The sequence below is a fragment of the Diabrotica virgifera genome, chromosome 9 (assembly GCF_917563875.1).
Source record: "Diabrotica virgifera virgifera chromosome 9, PGI_DIABVI_V3a".
NCBI classification, from domain to species: domain Eukaryota; kingdom Metazoa; phylum Arthropoda; class Insecta; order Coleoptera; family Chrysomelidae; genus Diabrotica; species Diabrotica virgifera.
In genome coordinates, this window is record NC_065451.1 from 151,010,110 (window position 1) to 151,031,647 (window position 21,538).

The 21,538-nt window shown below is 32.3% G+C and overlaps 1 protein-coding gene across 2 annotated transcripts in view; it reads left to right on the forward strand.

The window, feature by feature from the left end:
- The first annotated feature begins 409 nt into the window (after positions 1 to 409).
- Positions 410 to 21,538, forward strand: part of LOC126892332 (proton-coupled amino acid transporter-like protein pathetic) — a 193,401-nt gene continuing 172,272 nt past the window's right edge. Inside the window, exon 1 of one of the 2 annotated variants that reach the window (XM_050661839.1) lies at positions 410 to 573. The gene's annotated coding sequence lies outside the window, so the exon portion shown is untranslated. The remainder of the gene's footprint in view (positions 574 to 21,538) is intronic. The other variant, XM_050661841.1, reaches the window with a different exon arrangement.

Consider the following 21,538-nt stretch of genomic DNA (forward strand, 5'->3'; position numbering starts at 1 on the left):
CGGACAGACAGACAGACAGTCATGAAACCGGAAGTATATATTTGTTCTCGTCTTGCGAAGGCGCGTCCAATAATATATCACTTGTACTATTTCGGTGACTTTAAAACAGTACTTCTGGTTGCATTTCTAAATCCGGAAGTCCTATGTCAAATTTATCACTTTTAGTACCATCCTTGGATTATAAGCTTTTATTCGACATTCGACACCCCATTTGCCATTCTACCTGGTATGATGACGGAGTTGTCTTTACGGACACACGCATGGACAGACGCACGTGGATAATTCAACGATTTCACATTTTTTTTCAAAATTAGGTGAAAACAATAATTGCAAGTGAAAAATAAAATAATTTTATTTTCAGCAGATTGTCCACCGTACTAAAATAATCCAGTAGTGGGGCGAAGAATTCAAACACTAGCCGGCTATGGCGATCAAAAAAGCAGTTAAGCACAAACTCTGAAACTTGAGTTTTAGTCAGTTGATCTTGGTAGTTCGCACTCGTGGTGATAGTAGACAAAAAGTTAATTAGTGAGTGATATTTATATTATTAGTGATTCCAGACTTAAATAATTGGTGAGTTTGTCAATGATTAAAGCAATTGTTTGTGCCCCCATTTATTAAGTTTTGTTTTATAAATAAATTATGTTATGCCAGATTACCAGAATTACTTTTTTATATGAATAGACACATTAATTTTTAATAGGTACACGTGATAAAATATATTATTATTTCACTACTTTTCCAGAAGTATTTAAAAATATATAAAAAAGACATAATCTTTTGACTGAATTTTCTAAGAAATTAATAATTAACAAATTTTTATTTAGTTTTTTATATGTACCTATGTAATTTAAAAATTATTAACTCAACTAAATATTGGTTTAAAATAAAGTTTAACTTATAAAAGTAGCTTCAATCTGTTAGAAAATATTATACTTCTGCTAAAAGTAACCGAACCATGTGTATAATGCACCCACTTTTAAAGCAGTTATTTAAAGTGATATGACTTAAAACTGAACAAGTTCTTGTAGTAATTATGTGTATTCGTTTAAAATAAATTTTAACTTATAAAACTATCTTCAATCTGTTATGATTTATAAGTAAATATGTTTATTCTAAAATTAACTTGTGCATAGTGCATCACCTTTTAAAGCAATGATTTTAAGCTATATGACTTAAAACTTAACGAGTTCTTGTAGCTAACTATGTGGAAATGATTATTAGTTAAATCAGTTAAATTATTCCTATTTACGATGCATATTTCATTGAAGATCTTTCAAAATTTGAATCAACGCAACCCTAACCTAACTTAACAGCACCTAACAAGTCTCAGTCACCTTTCTGGAGTGACTCGTTGATTTATCTGTAATTTATTTGGGTCATGATCACTAGGTCGGTGAATAAAATAATAATATTTATATAAAAACCGTCTAAGAAGAGCAGCGTTCACTATGAATGATCTAAAAGTAGATTCAAAAAGATGATGTAACTTTTTAGCACGTTTCTATGTTTGTCTGATGCAATTTTGAGGATTATCCAGTTCAGAATTGGTTTTCGAGGTTGTAAAAATGGTGACGTACTGCTGTACAGTTATCAGTTATCGATACATATATCTGACATCTTTTGCATATATAATTGCAACTTGCGTCAGAAATACCGACCACGTGGGGACAGGTAAATTGTGTATGTAGGCATATTATTGAAAGTTAAACAATTGTTATTATAATTTAACGAAAGTTTTTAAATATTTAGCGTTTTTTTTTATCGAGCTATGCGCAAATGGAAGTGAAATAATTACGCACGGTTTTTAATTACACAGTCGAACCCGCTTATTGGAATAGCCTTCGTGCCAAGCAAAAATATTCGTATAACCGGAACCGGGATATTCTAATAACCAAACATTGGTATGTAGCAAATGGGTTTCAGGAGCTCAAAATTGTTATTCCTTAAACCGGGATATTCTTATAACCGGTATTCTAATAAGCGGGTTTGACTGTATATATCTATGGCAATTTTATGAATCTTGTAGTGTAGAGGATCCGATTATCCGATATAAGGTCGAACTTCACCTAGTTGTTTATAGGATAAAAATTATTGGATACGTAATTTAACATGTTAACAATTACAAAAAACAAGGGTTGCCGGATCTAATAATTTTTTTTTAACTATAAATAAAAAAATACTTTTTTTTATAAAAAAAAAAGTTTGCCCTGGGCAGATATTATTTCAGATTTTTTGAATCATTCTAAACAAAAAAGGTCTTTTGTAATTTTTCTCTAAGTTCCTGGTTTTCGAGTTATAAACAAATTAAAACTGAAAAAAAAGAACGAAAGATGACGATTTTCAAGGGTCAAAAACACAAGTAAAAAATATCATTTTTGTAATCATCACGTCAGGGCCGTAACTACCATTGGGGCAACCGAGGCGATGCTCCGGGGCCCCCGGCCAAGGGGGGCCTCTTCTTGGTTGGCCGTGCATAGATTTTAATGAGGAAAATAAAAATATGTAATTTAAAAGCCGATATCAACGAAATCTCTTCAAATGATACAATTTTAATAAAAAAATATGAAAAAAAGTTTTTAAGAAACGCTTTTCTTTAGTTACGGGTGACTAAAATTAAAAATATTATAAAAAATCAACTAAAAAGCAAAAAAAATTGAAAAAATCTAACACGTCCGTCAAAGAAAAGCGTGGCGCATGTTCATCGAAAAACGGTTTTCGCCCCACGCTTTTCTTTAACGAATGTGTTAGATTTTTTCAATTTTTTTTGCTTTTTAGTTGATTTTTTATAATATTTTTAATTTTAGTCACCCGTAACTAAAGAAAAGCGTTTCTTAAAACTTTTTTTTCATATTTTTTTATTTTTTACTTTTTAGTCTTACACTTTTCAATTTCAAACATTAAAATATATCGTCATGTTTCTTAAAATATGTATAAAACATATGATGTACTAACATGAAAAGTAGTCGGAATCGGCAAAAAATTTGAAACTTTATTGTTTATTTATGAAGCATAACGTAAACAATTAACGTAAAAAGTGAAATTATGTATTGTTCGTATCATTATCTATACAATCCGTAAAAGTTTCCAAGTTTTTACATTGTAAAAAACAAGAGAATTTAAGCGTTTTCCATTAAAATCGTTTTTTTTTCATTTAAACAATTAATAAACATGAAAAAAAAATTTTTATTAACTGTATTGTTCCCCCGAATGCATATGTTTGCAAATTTTCATTCATTTGCATTGAAGAAAAGGCAGCCAAATTAACGTCTAAAGATTTGACGCAAACTATTGAACTAAATAAAAGCGTTTAAAAAGACAGTAACATAAAGTCTTAAGTTTTCACTGGGGAAATTAGTATTTTCGACTAAAATGCAATTGGAACAGAACAGGGGCCCTGAGGCCTGTCCTAAGCTGGGACCGCCGAGACCGTAACATAAAAATTTAAATTATTAGTTAGGAAATTAGTTATTTCAGCGTAACAAAACCTAAAATGCCATTGGAAGAGCGGACCCGGGCTAAGTTGGGGCCCCCGAGACCTTTCGTAAAGATATAAATTGTTGCTAAGGAAATTAGATATTTTGGCGAAATAAAAATTAAAATGCAACCGGAACAGGGGCCCCCAGGTCCCAGCCCAGCTACTTTGTCTTAGTCTTAACCAATTTTCCCAGACCACATCTTGGTATGTGAAAGGAACCACATTTTGAAAAGAAGGGTAAGGATAAGATAGAATGAGCACATTAGGATCAGTCCCACCACTACACTGACCAGCTTCACTGACTGTGTTTGGCTCACATTGCAGTTGCTTAAGGCACCTTAAGGTGCATTTACGTTTTCTTGGTAGTTCGCTTGGTTATTCGTTCGCTACAAAGTAAGACCATTTAGAGGCACGTTCCAAGTGATATGAAAACCATCCTTCGTACTGCCCTCGTCATGCGCATTATAAAAAAAATGCGTTCCAAGCTAACATGAACGATGATTCGTATCGTACACTGTGTTGTTCCAAGCGATCCATGTACCCTTTCGAAATCGGTAACTGAACGGTCCTTTTGATACACGCCTTCAAGCAGAAACTATTTGTACTGTACTGGCGCAGTTAGGATTGTTTTCATTTTTACGGGTTACTGCTATGAGATCAGCTGATGATTCAATCAAAATAATCCACAATCCACGTTATTTGTACCTGTGAATCTTGATTTTCGTTTAAATAATTATTAATTCTTTTTTTTTCAAATTAATCTTAAAAACATGGATAATTTATTATTTTTTTTTTCATAAAAGATAGCGATTTGTCAGATATTGGTTCTAAGGAAGATTTTGAAGTTGAAGTGATTTTAATGAATTTCTAACCATCCAGCAAACTACTAGTGGTACTCGTACTGAAAATGGCTCAGGTGCAACTCGAACTTGAAATGGTACACAAATACGTTCCAAAAGGGTTATGTACCGGTAATCGGTTCGCGATCGAAAGAAAACCGTTCAAGGGCGATTCTGCGCATTAAAACAGTCCAATCGATTTCGTGACGGTTCAAGGGATCGTACAAATGTATCGTCTTGGAACGAACCTTACATTGTAGCGTACGAACGCATTAGTTGATGATCCATCCACAATGTCAGATACAGATGAAGATGTATTCATTAGCGCTGCTAATTTTATAATTATTGCAAGACATGCTGAAAAAAAAGAGAAAGAAGAAAGTGTAGTGTTTACACAGGAGGAAAAATGCGTTTTCAAGGGGTTAAATATCAAACATTTTTCCAAACCCCCCTTGCGCTGGGGGATAGGGGGCCCCCAGATTACGTTTGCCCCGGGGCCCCCAACATCGTAGTTACGGCCCTGTATCACGTATCTAAATATAAGATCATACCTTCTTTTATCAGGTCCCGATAAAAATTTTAGCCACGTTTTATTCTAAAACATATTTTTTAATTGTTAATGAGGAAGGTTTCTTATAGGGGTGACGGGCATTAACAACTAAATAACAATGTTTCAAAATTAAATAAGTCCAAAATACTTATCAAGAACTGATACACTAAGCACCAAAATTAACGCACCACCTTAAAAATGGGACATTTTTGATGTCTTGTATTTCCTAAACCTGTTGTCCGATTTTAGTGATTTTTTTAATATGTTATAGCTTTATTCTTCAAAAATATCTACATATGTAATAATATTGTTACTAAACAGATAAAAGTGTCATTGTATACCGGGTGTAACAATGATAGTGTGTTTTTTCCTCAAAGTTTGGAACACCCTATGGAAGATTCTAGTGTATATAAAATATTGAAATTAAAACTCAACTGTAGCCTTATGCTTTCTTAACATTATGCTTTTTGATTCATTAGCTTATGTTATATAATAAAAAAGTTAGGTACTTTAACAACTAGCAACGTTCTTCATCAATACAGGCTGTTTCTAAATAAGTGCGACAAACGAGTAATTCTGCATGAAAAAATAATGACCGTTTGCTTTATAAACATATGTCCGCAAATGCTTCGTTTACTAGATCCGGGATGTTGAATTTTTTCTTACGAACTGACGATTTATTTATTGCTCTAAAACCGGTTGCGATATGCAAATGAAATTTGGTAGGTTTTAAGAGAAAGTTATTGCGCATTTTTTGGCATACAATTAAGAATTTTATATTCATCATTGGCGTGCATACGGGTAATATGACCCGTATGCACGCCAATGGTGAATATAAAATTCTTAATTGTATGCCAAAAAATGCGCAATAACTACCTCTTAAAACCTACCAAATTGCATTTGCATATCTCATCCGGTTTTAGAGCAATAAATAAATCGTCAGTTTGTAAGAAAAAAATTCAACATCCCGTATCTCGGAAACGAAGGATTTGCGGACATATGTTTATAAAGCAAACGGTCATTATTTTTTCATGCAGAATTACTCGTTTGTCGCACTTATTTAGAAACACCCTGTATTGATGAATAACATGACTAGTTGTTTAAGTACCTAACTTTTTTATTATCCAACACAAGCTAATGAATCAAAAAGCATAATGTTAAGAAAGCATAATGCTACAGTTGAGTTTTAAATTTAACATTTTATATACGCCAGAATATTCCACAGGGTGTTCCAAACTTTGAGGAAAAAACACAATATCATTGTTACACCCGGTATACAATGACACTTATCTGTTTAGTAACAATATTATTACATATGTAGATATTTTTGAAAAATAAAGCTATAACATATTAAAAAAATCACTAAAATCGGACAACAGGTTTATTAAATACAATACATAAAAAATGTCCCATTTTTAAGGCGGTCCGTTAATTTTGGTGCTTAGTGTAAAATAAGGTTTGAACTTAAATTTAGGTACTTCGTATTTTCAAAAATAATATTTTTTACTTAGGTTTTGAGCTAGTTCTTTTTTCAGTTTTAAATTGTTTATAACTCGAAAACGATCAATTTAGAGAAGAATTACAACAGGCCTTTTTTGTTTAGAATAAACCAAAAAATCTGAAATAATATCTGGCCGGTTCGAATTTTTTTTTAATTAATAAAGGAAGTCATTTTTTAATTATTAATTAATTATATTTAGAACAAAATTAGATCGGGCACCTGTTGTTTTTTGTGTAAATATAAAATAAAATAAAATAAATCAAAAATCAAAAAATTATTAATCAAACAAAAAAAAAATTAAACTAAAAACCTGAAATTTTAAAACTTAATGGTCTGAGGCTCACCGAAATACCATTGAGAATATCATAAAGTCGATTAGACCTGCACTTAAGAGGATCGGTACGTATTTTCGGCTGCAATGCTATTCAAATGGGGATTCATTTTTTTCGAATCCTGAGAAAACTAATAAGTATTTTTGAAAAATTTAAACGCAGAATGAAAGATCACGTTATTAGCGAGGGCCGAAAGTCCCTGAGAACTTCTATAATGTTTATTTTAATAAGTTACAGGGGTGAAAAACTAAGAGAAAATTTAGTGTGATTTTTAATTTCAAATATATTATTCAAAATAAACTTTTTATTTATTATAAGGGACTTTCGGCCCTCGGTAATAATTTAGTCTTTCATTCTGCGTTTAAATTTTTCAAAAATATTTATTGGTTTTTTCAGGATTCGAAAAAAATAAACACAATGCCGTGGTAATATTTTCCAAATCTATCTTTGTCTTACAACGCACTCAGCCGAATATAATATTGTCAGCATATATTGTCAGTCAGACACTGACAATCAGTGACAATTTTAAATATTTGACATTGCATCGGGAATATGTTGAGTTATTGATTAAATATTATTGAAATATAGTGTATTTGATAAATAATTGATTTAAGACGTGAACTTAATAAAAAGTTATTTATTGTGTATTATTTGTGGAAGATCCAAGCAGAGAATACATCAGGATAATATATTCTGTGATCCAAGTATTTTGTTGTTAAAGATGTTCAAAATTGTAAGCGTTCCATAACAATATATTATTAAAAAATCACTTTAACACTTTTCTTCTTTTCTCGATTGAGTATTAGTCTTTGTTGTACAAATAAATTATTATAATCACTGAATACATAGTTAGTGAAAAAATTATCACATTTATTAACTGAATTAATAATTTCCAGTTATAAAAATAACAGTTATCCAAGAACATTCAAAACCCATCTCTTTAAATTAATGATGACATTTTCAAGTAGAATGACATTCTAGTAATGTTTACATATCAATACCAGTGTGAATTTTACTACACGTAATTTGCCGTGTAAAGACAGAAAAAGTAGGGATACACGTAAAATATTTGCGAATTATGTACCCAGAGCCTTAAAATTATTCGTGACTATTTTTAGATGAATAGTGCTGGCATTTCTCATCTGAGAATGAGAAATGGGAGCACTTTTATAAAAATTATATGTTCAAAAAAAAGTAATAATTTATCTTTTGTTTATTAGTTTTTGTTTATTTGTTATTATTTGTTCATTAGAATTGTTTATTAGAATTGTTTACAATTTGTAGTTTTCATAATTAGTAGTAGATTAGGGCTATTGTTAATTACTCAGAAAAAATTCTTTGTAAAAGATATTGTAATAAACTACTGTAATCCCATCAGGAAACGACCTGGATTAGTCACAAGAGACCAGTGACCAGGTCATTTGTATATTACTATAAATATAAATAAATAAATAAATAAAAGGTGGGTTCATTGCATCGCGATGTTTTGCCTTAAAAGAGGCAGAATGTTTGTATTCCCTTCAGAGTTGTGACTGCATAATCTTCACTGATGATGCATAAGGATGCTGAAATAGTTGCTATATGGAGATGGTAGTCCAACTCTGAATCGAATATAAACAAAACCTGCCTTGAACCCTTTTTAAATAAATAAATGTTGTTTTTTGTAATTAATAACATGCTAAATTACATATCCAATAATTTTTATCCGGTACATCTAGGTGAAGTTCGGCCTTATCTTATACCTTATATTCAGCGATACTCAACCTTACCTTTTCTTTCCTGGGCCACATAGTAGCTAGGGGTGAAGTCGAGTTCGCTCCGCTTCGTTCAGGTATATTTTAGAAGGGTACGAATTGGCTCCCGCATGAATGCGGGTAGGCTCTCATATAATCGCGGAAACATTAGACATTGTTGCCAAATCGTGTAATATTTATACTGCTTAGGAAATTTACATAGTGATATAGACTTTTTATAGGAAAATTATACTTTTAGACAAATACTTTTAGAGTTTGTTTTAGTTCAACATTGGCATATGTGGCAATTTTAACACAAATTATCGGTGTCGGCTGGTATGCGCTCGACCGTTTTGCGCTCTTACCTGAAATCGGCCGGTTTGCGCTCTACACTCTAATACCCGAAAGTTAAGTTAGGACCGAAGGATTAGGTCTTCCTCCTTTCCCATAGATATTTCTAGGAAGGTACCTGTTTCTAACAAAAAGAGAAAATTTGAAAGAAGTGACAACGCTGGGTGATATTTTCGACATGTTTAGATAAAATAAATTTTGTCTATGGGAGCCAATTCGGACTCTACCTTTTTTAGTTCAGGTAAAATTCTTACCATTGGGAGCGAACTCGACCCCGTCCGTAGCTAGTGCCACAGCTTGCAGGCCGCAATCAAGATGAAGTGAAGTAGTATACAGGGTGTTTCATTGGGAAACGGAAATACTTGAATGGTGAATAGACGTAAATGAGGCGGTTCTAGACATACTAAATTTATTGCTCCACCGACTTTATAACTTAGTTATTAGTTACAGGGTGTTTATCAATGTTGCCATTTCTTTCTGGATCCATAACTTAAGAACCACCTTGTACATTTTTTTGATATTTGGTACACATATGTCACATTTAGAATCCAAACCACCCAACTACTAATAACAAAAAAAATCCAGGTCCAGATTAAGCAAAATTATAAATCTATTGTGACCTTGAAACAATATCCTGTATATTGAAATTTTCAAAACCCGTTTGCACATTTGAAAAGAGTTTTAATGGAGCTTCCATTTTTTGCGCACACAATTCAATGATTTTAATTTTGAAATTATGTCGAATTTTTTAAGAACTCGTACTTTTAAAACAAAAATTTCGATATACCTAATTATTTCAAAATGAATGTCATTAAATTGCTTGCGCAAAAAATTGAAGCGAGCAATTTTTATGCTCTTTTTAAATGTGTAGACGAATTTTGAAAATTTAATAATTATTATAATAGTTAATCTTAAAAAAACGGTAAAAAAATTATATGATTTTAAAGAATTCCCTATTTTAGAATCAATTAATAAAAAAAAAATAAAATATTACGTATTAAATAAAAGCGTATGCTTCATTTTTCTTATTCCTGTCGGAATATTCTCTACTCTTCACCTTCCATAATGCCGGCAAAGATTTGTATAAGTCTATAAATTCAGTTAAGAATTGTTTTGAAAAACTTCTTATGCCGCTCATTTCGTCTGGTCTTGGTCTATCCACCTCGAAAACTTTTGCGGAACTGAAGAACGGACTGAAGGGCCGTCCGCCACACGTCCAAATAAAACTGTAGAACCTAAAACTGCAAAGGTAAAATCTTCAGCATGTCGACGAGAGCACGTCCGCGCTTGGAGGCCTGCGCGCGATACAATCTTGCCGTCCATACACACGCTCTTACCTGCACAAACGAGTCTCTGCAGGCATGCTCTCAGGCAAGACGTTGTGTGTAGCCGGCCCACAGTTAGTGTTGCCTTGGCAAGTCTACATCCTGGCCCTTCTTCCCATTTTTTCACGGTTTGCGTATGGGAGTGACATTTGGCAATTTTCGCGATTGTTGCAGTTGACAAGCCAAAAAGATGACCAGTTCGTAAAAGTCTTGGGCCTGCTGCCTTCCTAGCTAGCTGGCCAGCAATGCGGTTGCCTTTATTTCCCTTGTGTCCTTTAACCTTTAAAGAGTTTTAGTAATTGCTATTCTGCGTTTTATTGCTATATCCTAATCTGTAAATTATTTTCAATGTCAGTATCTTGTGGTCATTTTCAATGTACCTTTACTTATCTATTTTTTTTTTTCATGAGACCTTCGGTAGCTTTTCCACTAATCTTGAGTAATAGCTGGCGTTATCGGAAACAACGATAGCATTATTTGGTAGAAAATGCAATACTTGAGATCAGCAATCCTCAAAAACATCGGAGTTAATTTCTTCCTGATAATCTTTTGTGGATTTTGAAACAAACTCAAATATGTAAACCATTCTTCACAAAACCATGTTCGCTAGCAATGTGCGTGATTGTTGATCTTGTACCCTTTCCTGCGGGGACATTCAAACCAGTAGAATATCCTTCTAGAAAAGTTTATCGAGACTTCTAAATATACTTTTGAAACGTTATGATTTTCGTTTAGCCAGGTTTCATCTAAATTGAAAATGTATCTTCCTTCTAATCAAAATCTTATCATTGTCAAATATTGCCTTCGCCAACAAAGAATATCTTCAATCGTTGTTGAAGATAAGTTGATATTCATATCAAAAACCGATTTCTCTAGGTAATTTCCATAACTTATCTCGGCTAAGGTGAGGAAAATTATTATCTCCTATTGCCTTTACATTGATACTAATGATAAAAAGGACATTTTTAATTCCTTAATGGCATTGTATTGCAAGATTGAAAACATTTACCCACGAAATATTTACTTCCATTTATGTATCTAAAGTCTATGTATTTACAACTTTCATAAAAACGTCCATCAGTGAAAAGTTCATTTGTTTTATTTAAACATTGGATATCATATTAAAGACAATAAGAGATAATAATTTTCCTCACTTTGGCCGAGATAAGTTATGGAAATTACCCAGAGAAATCGGTTTTTGCTATGAAAATCAAAGAAAACAACCTATTTGAACGAAACAGAAGCTATATTAAACAGAATTACTTGTTAAAGTTTGCTATACCTATGCTTAAAAACACCCCGTATTAATGAAAAGCAGGGCTAGATGTTAAAGTACCGAACTTTTTATTATTCAACATAAACGAATGAATCAAAAAACAGAATGTTAAGAAAACAGAGGCTATAGTTGGGTTTTAATTTCAGTATTTTATAAATGCTAGAATATTTTACAAGGTGATGCGAACTTTGAGAAAAAACACAGTTTGATTGGTACACCCGGTATACAATGACAATATACCTGTCTAGCAACAATATTATTACAGCGATATTGTTAAAGAATAAGGTTACAACATGTTAAAAAAATGACTTAAATCGGACAACAGGTTTAGGAAATTTGAGACATTAAAAATGACCCATTTTTAAGCTGGTTCCTTAATTTCTTAGAGAAGTGTGTGTATAACCAAAAAATACCCCAACCAAATTATCAAGTCGGATAATTACTAACTGAATAAAACCTAATTTGGTTTATTTACGTGGTATTCAAATCAAAAGAATACTACGACACATTTAGATAATGAATAAAAAGATTTCGTCTGAACGATAAAGGCGCCAATTTCCGAGTCGTCATTAGAAACCAAGTATAATCTGTTCTGTCGAATGTGATCCCTTGATACACACAAACTGAAAACGTGTCGAAGTAGATTGCGTGGTTATATATTTAGGTCAAGAATTCAGTGCCGCAAAGACGAACTTCGATTCATAAATTATAATTGAGTACATAAATACATACAGCGAGTCTATAGGTTTAATTAATCAATTACGAAAATCTACTGATAATAATTATGAAGTATGGAACAATATCTGAACTAATGAAGATTTTTATTCCTTTTCGTTAATTTCCCTAATAATAAACTGTCTGGCAGGTTTCAAATAAACAGTGGACTCAGACAGGGTCTTGTACCTATTGTATTGTATTTAGTCTATAAGTATTTTTTTATTTATTATTTTTTTTCTGTTAACTCTAAACTTTCAGCCATCAGTACAACACTAAATTACACGACAACCGCATCCAAAGAATTGAAAGAAGCCATAAAATCCAATAAAACACCTTTCTCTGAAAAATAATCTGCAGGCGCATTTGTTTGGGTACCGGTGGAACCGTAAACAACTGAAATATTTTTCTCAATTCAAAGAATAACAAAAATGATATTTTTAAATGCAAATACCTTACACTGGGTATAAACATTATCTCATGAAAAGTCACGTTTCAAATTTGCGATACCATAAAGCAGCGTTTCCCAACCGGTGGGTCGCGACCCACTAGTGGGTCGCGGGCCGATTTCAGGTGGGTCGAGGCGTGGCTCTATATATCATTATGGATGAGGGATGGGTCGTGAATAGGAAAAAACATCAGAAGTTGGGTCGCCAGACATAAAAGGTTGGGAACCACTGCCATAAAGATATAAAAATTTGTATTTTACTAGATAATCCATGCGTACCTACCCATTGATGGTAGAAAGGTTAATCTTTATGGTAAAGAAGATCCTTTTGATACCGTAGGGATCTGGGATTATATAGTGTATTTTATCCTTAGAGTAAGTGTGAGTCGTATGGCTAAATCTGGAAAATATAATATTTGAAAAAGACTAAGTTTTCACTCTAATGGCATATAAAACAACATAATGCTATTCTACACCCCACCAGAATGAAAACAATGGGAACCTTCTCTGGTTACACCTCCGAGGCTTCTACAATTTGTAAGCCATACGGATGCTGAGACTAAGGAAGATGAGGGAATTCTACAATTTACAATTCACGTCCCATCTGCTCAGCGCGGTAAAGTTCCAACGAGAATGGTTCCCTTCGTACTCCAATCAGAGTAAATGTAAATCAAAAATGAATAACCATTTTCAATTTCGTTGCAAAACGAAAATACAGCCGAACCATATTCTAGTCCAATCAGAGAGTGCAGCAAGCACCTCTACCGGTTTCGAAACTTATTAGTCTCTCATCAGGAGGCACATATGCTGCTCTCCCCGATCCAACCAAAACAAACCCCAGCGTGCAGTCCCGGATTGCAACGAACGAAATGGCATAGATGCCCTAGCGGCAACTGCTAGCAAAAAGACTAAGTTTTCACTCTAATGGCATATAAAACAACATAATGCTATTCTACACCTCACCAGAATGTGTGCTACAGTGTACTATACAGACAGTGTACTACACCATACGGATGCTGAGACTAAGGAAGATGAGGGAATTCTACAATTTACAATTCACGTCCAATCTGCTCAGCGCGGTAAAGTTCCAACGAGAATCAGGGAATGGATCGGGGAGAGCAGCATATGTGCCTCCTGATGAGAGACTAATAAGTTTCGAAACCGGTAGAGGTGCTTGCTGCACTCTCTGATTGGACTAGAATATGGTTCGGCTGTATTTTCATTTTGCAACGAAATTGAAAACGGTTATTCATTTTTGATTTACATTTACTCTGATTGGAGTACGAAGGGAACCATTCTCGTTGGAACTTTACCGCGATGAGCAGATGGGACGTGAATTGTAAATTGTAGAATTCCTTCATCTTCCTTAGTCTCAGCATCCGTATGGCTTGCAAATTGTAGAAGCCTCGGAGGTGTAACCAGAGAAGGTTCCCATTGTTTTCATTCTGTTTCGGTGTAGAATAGCATTATGTTGTTTTATATGCCATTAGAGTGAAAACTTAGTCTTTTTGCTAGCAGTTGCCGCTAGGGCATCTATGCCATTTCGTTCGTTGCAATCCGGGACTGCACGCTGGGGTTTGTTTTGGTTGGATCGGGGAGAGCAGCATATATGTGCCTCCTGATGAGAGACTAAAGTTTCAAAACCGGTAGAGGTGCTTGCTGCACTCTCTGATTGGACTAGAATATGGTTCGGCTGTATTTTCGTTTTGTAACGAAATTGAAAATGGTTATTCATTTTTTATAATATTTGACTTTAAGGTAAGTCTGCCCCCCTATTTTGAATTTCTAGATCCGCGCCTGGACAGGGTGGTGGGCTATCTCCACTCCACTGCTTTTTAACCTTGTATTAGAGAAAGCCATGAAGTCGACCGAAATCAAACCAGAATTGCTATCGGTTCAAGGTCCCAAGCTATTACTAGCATAAGCATAATATACCGATGACATTGATCTCGTTGGAGACTCCATCCAACGTTTTAAGTATCTGGAGGCCGTATTCACAGCTGACAACGATGTTATTGAAGGAATAAAAGACAGAATCCAATCGCAAATCGCTATCTATTCGCACTGGATAAGCTTATAAAATCAAAAAATCTTACAAAAAGTTCAAAGATAAAAAAAAAAGAAGAAATGTTCAGACTTTTTGAACGAAAAATACTTAGAAACATTTTCGGACCTCACCACGGCATAACCACACCACAAACTAGTATAGGATCAGAACCAATATCGAATTAAAAGCACCCTACAATGACACCGATATTGTCCAAGAAATTAAATCAAACCGACTAAGATGGGCAGGCCGCTGACACATACTTCATAACGAGAGATATGTAAGACTGGTCTGGGAGGAGATTCCTTCACCTGCTACACCTGACCGAATATAAGTGGGTAGAAAATTAAATAAAGTCCAGAAAGTGGGGTTGAATGGGTCACACACTCCGAAAAAATAATAGTTCCAGTACTGCTAAGACTGCCCTAGAGTGGAATCCTTAAGGAAACAGAAAAAGAGGTCGGCCAACACAAACTTGGAGAATATCAATAATTATGGACGAGATAAGAGGTCAAGGAAAGTCTTGGAATGAGGTGAAGACCTTAGCGCAAAATAAAACTCGATGGCGCGTTTTCACTAAAGCTCTACCCAAGTAGCACAATAAAAACATTTTAGTTTTATTTAAGGTTTATAAAGGTTTTATTGTGGTAAATAAGAAGATAATGGTTTTAAAGTTACCTTGTAGATATACAGCCAGAACTTTAAAACTCTTAAGCATTTGTTACTAGTTTTATAGTATCTAATAAGAGTATCAAATAAGACTAATTAATCTTAATAGATAATTTGTCTCATTGTAGTTTTAAAATGGTTTATTCTCAGTTCACTTTAAAACTAATCAGTTTTATGAAGAACTTTCGGACTCTTTGGTTTTATTAGATTCTTGTTTGTTACCTTTTAGTTTTATTTCAGTTTTAAAGATTCTCGTAATATGACTAATAAAACCTTAAAATTATTAAAACTACTTGATCTCAAGACTATTATGTCAGTCAAGCATGTGCCTTAAAACTATTTTTTTAGTTCTCTTTAAAGTTGCTTTCTTAAAAGCAATTAGTAGGCTATATTAAAACCAAACGCTCTTAACTGAATCAATTTGATTATCGTAAAGACTAAACTATGCTTCTTGTTAGAAACAATAAAACTAAACTCATCCCCTCTTCTTTCATGTCCCAAATGGTCGGCCATTATTTGTTATAGATCGAAACAGTGGTGTAGTGTGTTGTAAAAAGTGGAAGTACAGTTATTATGGAAGAAATAAGTCGCAAGTACTTAAAATACAAACGAACTGGTCATTTTAAAAGAAAAATACAACACACACAGCACTACGACGCCTCGATTTTAGGTTAGATTCACATTAAAACCGAGTGGCATTATTGACAGCAGCGTTAAAACTAAACGGTTTTAATTCCAAAGCAACCTTGCTTTTAAAGTGTGCAGAATGAGCGAAGCTAGTTCTGCAATTCACATGAGTGCCTTAAAAATGTACTTTTTAACACGCATATCATACAATATTTTTTCTACAAGCGTAATTACAGGACAATATCTACAAAAACTTCTACTTGAACCTGACATTCCATTTTTATATTTTTTGACATTACATCAGAATTGCCTATACGGTCAATACGAACTGCAGTGCCTTAAAAATTTTAAAGCACTAGTGCCTTAAAGTAGCATTTTTAACGCTCGTATGGAGTGCTAAAAATTGCATTTTTAACACGGCTGTAAAAAAAATTATTTTTCTTTCAAATTAATATTTTTCGGATTTAAATTTTTTTATTATTTTTATTTTTGAATCGCCAAAAGTCAGAAATTTTAGGGCGCGTGAGTTATTTAGACCTATTTTTGTTAACATTATCAATAAAGTTGGGTGCGCAAGCGTTTTTCTACCGAAATAACCAAGTACTTTTTATTATTTTATGGTTACAAATACGTATCTACCTATCCTAGCACATGTAAAAATTTGTTGGCCTATATGGAGTATATGGGTTTAAAAAATCATTTAATATGGTAAATTGTCTTTAAAAGTCTCCATTTAAGAAACCTTTTTAAGTTTGCTATAAAACTGTCTGCACCTTCACAGCAGCTTAAAACCAGTTGCTTAAGAAAACAAAATGTAAGAAGGTTTTTATTTTTGGTTTTATTGACCTCTTTCAGAGTGGACCCTTTTATGCTGAAAGCGGTTTTATTGCAACCTTAAGGTTTACTTAAAAACCAAATGGTTTTAATTTTAGTTTTATTCTACAGTTTTAAAGCATCCTTAAAAGACTTAATAAACCCCTTCGGTGCTATTTGGGTATGCTCCACTTAGGTGTTCAAGAACGTTAAAGGTATTAGAAATGTCCATTTTATCATTAGTATTAATGGTTAAAATTTTGATTCTATAAGAAGTTAAGTTGTCTCAGCCCCCTCTACCAACACATTTAAAAACAGACTTGACAGTTTTCTATTATAGTTGAAATATTTTTTTTATGTAAACCCAAATTGTATCTTTTTTTTGTTGTTGTTGTTTTTTTTTATATTGTATTTACTAGTAGGTTACTTATGGAATTTCTTTGTTTTTGGGCATAATAGGGACTTGTCCCTCTGCCCTTGTTTATGTATAATAATAATAATAATAAGTATTATCCTGATATTTTAGAAAATAATATCATCTGGCAACCTTATTTTCTAACCACGTTTTACTATTTATATGCACATAATTGCACAATGATTGTCTCAGTCTCATCTCATCCTAATCTCGTCTCGTTTAGGCGCCGCAAACATTAAAAAAAGATTCACACACGCTAGTAGTACGAGAAGCATTAAAATATCGTTGATAAATATGGAGTTCTTAGAAAAATGAATTGTCGTATGTAGGATGAATGGGTATTTTCTATCGATTCCAATGATGAAAGATCATTCTGACTTACAATACATACATATTTGCATCATGACACATTGTTTGTTTTATAATGTATTATTTCATTCCCATAATAGAGATAAAGATTATATCATTATACGGTTCAAATTTGTTACCCTATATTTAGTGAAGTAGTTTAGAATTACTAACAATTTCTTTATCTTAATCTATTTATAATTACTAACGATTTTGTAATGAAATAAATATTTTTTTATCATTTATAGAAGTTTGTTGTTCTTTTATCATTATTTAAATAGGCACATCAATATGTCTATTACCGATTCGAAAAATTTTAATCAACAAAATTATTAAAAAAAGGAGGTTATAAAATCTTCCCAGAATTTTTTAGAATAATCTTTTTTGAAAACGATTTCCGGAGTAAAAATCGAAACGTCAAACACTATTTATTTAAAAATATACTCCATGGACAAAGATATTGCGTATTTTGTAATTTTCATGTGAAGTGAAATTTTTTGTGCTCCAATCCAAAGCCCTAGGGAGTGCATATAGATTTTCACTTCGGAAAAAATCAAACAAGATAGAACTTTTTGTAATTTCATTAAGACATGTTTAATAAACAACATATCAAAAAGTTCTACTCGAGAAGTGGGTGCTTCATTTTTTATTAAACAAATGAACAACGAAATTAGATGTTTTTTTAAATACCTCCGAGAATATAAATTTTAGAAAAAAACTGACTTGACCATTGAAAAATTCAGAAAATTTTACAAAAAAACCTTATATAAAGAATTTTCTAAAATTAAATCTGTATCTTCTATAATTTTTTATTTATAACGCTGAAGTCACCCTTCTCACAAACATTGTCGCACTGTAAACTAACGTACGGTGAAGTGCACGGTTGAGGTATTTTAATGTAATTCTTTAACTGATTGATCAAATAAAATTTTACAAATTAAACATGAAAGAAGAATAATTAAGCTATCTTATGGTTATAATAGAAAGAAATAAAATGTATGGGCATAAGTACGGTGTGGGCGGAAAGTGAGCCTTACATAAAACTCAATTTTGCACAACTTACCTTTCAAGCATCTTACTAAATTATTTTTTATTTAAAAAATATCTCAAAAATTTAATTCAAATGATATGACGTCTCAAAATTTGTAATTTTTGAAATCTTCGTAGTTTTATAGAATTACCACCACTTTAAGACGGTATTACTCAAGTTTGAACAGATTTATTACAGTTTTATAAGTGCTTTTTTAAAGCTTAGGATGAAATCTTTAAAATGCACTAAATTATTTTACTTTAGAAATGAAATAAACTATTTCTGTTTAACCCTGCTGTCCTGTTCGGGTCTATTTGACCCAAAAAATAATTTATTTCTTATTTTTCAAATTATTACGCGGCGTACCGATTTGGTGTTTCGTGACTTTATTACCTAATATGAGGTCTTTCAATTGCATATGAGATAAACATTCAACTTCCTGATTTTTTTGATAAAAATGAAATTGTTACCTAGGGTACGTTCGGGTCAATGTGACCCGCGTATTTAAACCGTTAAAAATTACCTGTGTATGTGTGTTTAGTTGGCAGTATTCTAAATTAGCAGTACCTGTGTGTTTGTCAGCCGGATACGTCTGTAAATAAAAACAGGTTTCTGCAAGCTAAAACTTGTAAAATAAAGTGTAGTATAGCTGGACGATGTTGCAAACCAAATTATAAATATGACCAACTGGAAAGACATGAATAAAGTTAGTTTCCAAACATACATTGGTCTTTTATTTTTAGCTCGAGTTTATAAGTCCCATGGTGAATCAACTAAAAGTTTATGGAATGAAGAAACGGGTCGTACCATATTTCGATCAACAATGTCGCTTGATATATTTACAAAAAGTTTGCAAGTATGTAATACGTTTTGATAACAAAACTACTAGACAGGATAGAAGACGTTTTGATAAACTTGCGGCAATACGTGAAATTTATGAAACATGGGTAGAAAATGTAAAAAGAAATTTTAACCCTGATGAAAATGTTACCGTCGATAAGCAACTAGTTGACTTTAGAGGTCGCTCTCCCTTCAAATGGTCCCTTCAAATTCCAGCAAGCCAGCGAAATATGGCACAAAACTTTGGGGTTTATGTAATTATGAACAGTAAAACTTCTTATGCTCTAAAATTGCAGATCTATACAGAAATGCGTGTGACTTGAGTAGTGTGACTTGAGTAGTGATTTGGAATGCCACAATATAACGTGTATAATAACTTTTTTACATCGTAAAATTTAGGACAATTTCTTCTAAAACAAAGTAAATATAATGCCGGGGATTATAAGTAAAATAAACCGGAGCTTTCAGCAAAAATCGCGAATAAAGAAGTTCATAGCTCGTCTTTTTTGCTTCATGCAAGATTTGACAATATTCCCAAAAATAATAAAAATGTTGTTCTTATGAGTACTTTGCATCATGAATCGATGCATCACTTTCATCAAATGAAAAAGCCCCAAATTATTTTAGATTACAATTCCAATAAGGAAGCAGTGGATACTCTAGATTAGCTTGTGGGCACGTATACATGTAAGAAGAGATAAATCGCTGGCCAATGATTGTTTTTTATAATCTACTGGACATTTCTGCCTACAACGCGTTCGTGTTATGGGCATCAATAAATATCCAATGGAATACCAATAAATTGGGAAAACGGCGAATTTTTCTTGAGGAATTGGGAAAAAACTAATGAATCCAGTCATCATTTCCAGAAAAAATATACCAATAATTAAAGGCTTTTACGAATTGGTAAAAAGGACACGAGCAGGAACAAGTAGACAAGATGGAAATGCTAGTGAACCGTCTATTAAATCTAACTCCCCCTGCTAAACGAACACGCTGTAAACTTGCCGTAAAAACGATAACAAGACTAATTATTATGTTGTATTATATCACAAACATATTTGTAAAATCCATTCTTTTTATTACTGTCTCAGTTGTAAACTGAATTAAATTTTTGTAGATATTTGTTACTAGGCTTTTTTGAAAGAAAAAAATGCCTTTTGTTTTTGTTAATTAGGTTTAATTTACATTAACAACATAATTTGGGTTTATTAACCATAATTTCTTGTTAATAAAGTTTTATTTATCACCATTAGCTTATTTTATTTCGATTAAGGAGCGTAAACCATAGTTGGGTCATATTGACCCGAACAGTACATTTGTGTAGTTGACTCGAACGGGACAGCAGGGTTAAGAAAATTAAGAAATATAACAAAAATGTAATACAAAAACCGAAAATTACCAACGAAAAAATGTTCATACAAAGTGATCGAAACTTTTTTCTGTAAAAAACTTACCTAAAATACATTTAATAATAAGCTTCAACAATAATAAATGTTCAGCAAAAAAATTTTTTTTAGCTCTTATACAGTATGTCTACGTAACTTGGAACGTATTGATAACTTTTTTATTATCAGTTTTACGAAAAAAAGTTATTCTTTATAAAATACTCCGCATCATATATAATCTAAGATGAAATCATCAAATATCAAATTTAATTATTGTTATACGAGGTATGTCAAAAATATGAATTTCACTCAAGAGTAAAGTACCTTTACATTTCACAATATCGAAAATTGTTATTAAGAAAAGTTGTTTGGAATTAAAAAAAGTGTTTTAGTGTTCCGTTACATCCTTCTAATTAAAATATTGTGAATAATAAAGGCACTTAACTCTTAAGAAAAATTCATATTTTCTACATACCTCGTATAAAATTAAAAAAGTTTAATATCTGATGATTGTATCTTAGATTTTAGACCAGGGAGAATATTTTATAAAGAATAACTTTTTTTCGTAAAAGTGATAATAAAATAGTTATCATAACTGTAATAAAATGATGATGAGTATCCGTAATTTGAGAAAAAATTGAAATTTTTTTCCATTAGAATAATGTTATTGTATATTTAGACATAGTTTCTAATTTCAAAAAACTTTTCATAATAGCATTTTTTGATATTCTGGAATATAAAGGTACATACTTACTCTTTAACGAAATTCATATTTTTGACATAACTCGTATAAAATTGATAAAATTTGATATCT